Source organism: Oncorhynchus masou, unplaced genomic scaffold, assembly GCF_036934945.1.
Source record: "Oncorhynchus masou masou isolate Uvic2021 unplaced genomic scaffold, UVic_Omas_1.1 unplaced_scaffold_1121, whole genome shotgun sequence".
Lineage (NCBI taxonomy): Eukaryota > Metazoa > Chordata > Actinopteri > Salmoniformes > Salmonidae > Oncorhynchus > Oncorhynchus masou.
Window position 1 is genome coordinate 133,955 of NW_027000944.1, and position 2,500 is coordinate 136,454.

A 2,500-nucleotide genomic window follows, 5' to 3' on the forward strand; every position below is an offset into this window, starting at 1 on the left:
TGTGTGTGTGTGTCAGGTCTAACCAGTAGTGTGTGTGTGGGTGTCAGGTCTAACCAGCAGTGTGTGTGTGTGTCAGGTCTAACCAGCAGCAGTGTGTGTGTGTGTGTCAGGTCTAACCAGCAGTGTGTGTGTGTCAGGTCTAACCAGCAGTGTGTGTGTGTCAGGTCTAACCAGCAGTGTGTGTGTGTCAGGTCTAACCAGCAGTGTGTGTGTGTCAGGTCTAACCAGCAGTGTGTGTGTGTCAGGTCTAACCAGCAGTGTGTGTGTGTGTGTCAGGTCTAACCAGCAGTGTGTGTGTGTCAGGTCTAACCAGCAGTGTGTGTGTGTGTCAGGTCTAACCAGCAGTGTGTGTGTGGTCTAACCAGCAGTGTGTGTGTCAGGTCTAACCAGCAGTGTGTGTGTGTGTCAGGTCTAACCAGTAGTGTGTGTGTGTGGTGTCAGGTCTAACCAGCAGTGTGTGTGTGTGTCAGGTCTAACCAGCAGCAGTGTGTGTGTGTGTGTGTCAGGTCTAACCAGCAGTGTGTGTGTGTCAGGTCTAACCAGCAGTGTGTGTGTGTCAGGTCTAACCAGCAGTGTGTGTGTGTCAGGTCTAACCAGCAGCAGTGTGTGTGTGTGTCAGGTCTAACCAGCAGCAGTGTGTGTGTCAGGTCTAACCAGTAGTGTGTGTGTCAGGTCTAACCAGCAGCAGTGTGTGTGTCAGGTCTAACCAGCAGCAGTGTGTGTCAGGTCTAACCAGCAGCAGTGTGTGTGTCAGGTCTAACCAGCAGCAGTGTGTGTGTCAGGTCTAACCAGCAGTGTGTGTGTGTCAGGTCTAACCAGCAGTGTGTGTGTGTCAGGTCTAACCAGCAGTGTGTGTGTGTCAGGTCTAACCAGCAGTGTGTGTGTGTCAGGTCTAACCAGCAGTGTGTGTGTGTCAGGTCTAACCAGCAGCAGTGTGTGTGTCAGGTCTAACCAGCAGTGTGTGTGTGTGTCAGGTCTAACCAGCAGTGTGTGTGTGTCTGGTCTAACCAGCAGTGTGTGTGTCAGGTCTAACCAGCAGCAGTGTGTGTGTGTGCGTCAGGTCTAACCAGCAGCAGTGTGTGTGTGTGTCTGGTCTAACCAGCAGCAGTGTGTGTGTGTGCGTCAGGTCTAACCAGCAGCAGTGTGTGTGTGTGTGTGTCAGGTCTAACCAGCAGCAGTGTGTGTGTGTGTCTGGTCTAACCAGCAGCAGTGTGTGTGTGTGCGTCAGGTCTAACCAGCAGCAGTGTGTGTGTGTGCGTCAGGTCTAACCAGCAGCAGTGTGTGTGTGTGCGTCAGGTCTAACCAGCAGCAGTGTGTGTGTGTGTGTCAGGTCTAAACAGCAGCAGTGTGTGTCAAGTCTAACCAGCAGCAGTGTGTGTGTGTGCGTCAGGTCTAACCAGCAGCAGTGTGTGTGTGTGCGTCAGGTCTAACCAGCAGCAGTGTGTGTGTGTGTGTCAGGTCTAACCAGCAGCAGTGTGTGTGTGTGCGTCAGGTCTAACCAGCAGCAGTGTGTGTGTGTGCGTCAGGTCTAACCAGCAGCAGTGTGTGTGTGTGTGTCAGGTCTAACCAGCAGCAGTGTGTGTCAGGTCTTACTAGCAGTGTGTGTGTCAGGTCTAACCAGTAGTGTGTGTGTGTGTGTGTGTTTGTCAGGTCTAACCAGCAGTGTGTGTGTGTGTCAGGTCTAACCAGCAGCAGTGTGTGTGTGTGTCAGGTCTAACCAGCAGCAGTGTGTGTGTGTGCGTCAGGTCTAACCAGCAGCAGTGTGTGTGTGTGTGTCAGGTCTAACCAGCAGCAGTGTGTGTCAGGTCTTACTAGCAGTGTGTGTGTGTCAGGTCTAACCAGTAGTGTGTGTGTGTGTGTGTGTTTGTCAGGTCTAACCAGCAGTGTGTGTGTGTCAGGTCTAACCAGCAGCAGTGTGTGTGTGTGTCAGGTCTAACCAGCAGTGTGTGTGTGTGTGTGTCAGGTCTAACCAGCAGTGTGTGTGTGCATCAGGTCTAACCAGCAGTGTGTGTGTGTGTCAGGTCTAACCAGCAGTGTGTGTGTGTGTCAGGTCTTACCAGCAGCAGCAGTGTGTGGTTTGCGGGACATCTCAGTAGTCTCTATAGGGTTGAGCTCCACCACCTGCTCCTCCACTACACTGATGCTGTTGTTGTGCATGATGTCCTGCAGCACGTTGAACATCTCCTCTGCCCTCACACACTTGAAGGCAAAGATACCTGCAGGGAGAGACACAGTTACACTCTGACTCTCACACAGTGAGACCCCACCGCTCACCACCTTACAGAGACACATCACATCATACTGGGTCAGGTACTGGGTCAGCTATACCCTACAGGTACTGGGTCAGTTATACCCTACAGGTACTGGGTCAGCTATACCCTACAGGTACTGGGTCAGCTATACCCTACAGGTACTGGGTCAGATATGCCCTACAGGTACTGGGTCAGCTGTACCCTACAGGTACTGGGTCAGATGTACCCTACAGGTACTGGGTCAGGTA

The 2,500-nt window shown here is 52.4% G+C and overlaps 1 pseudogene; it reads right to left on the minus strand.

The window, feature by feature from the left end:
• Positions 1-2,500, minus strand: part of LOC135529218 (fibroblast growth factor receptor substrate 2-like) — a 75,329-nt pseudogene that overhangs the window by 4,966 nt on the left and 67,863 nt on the right.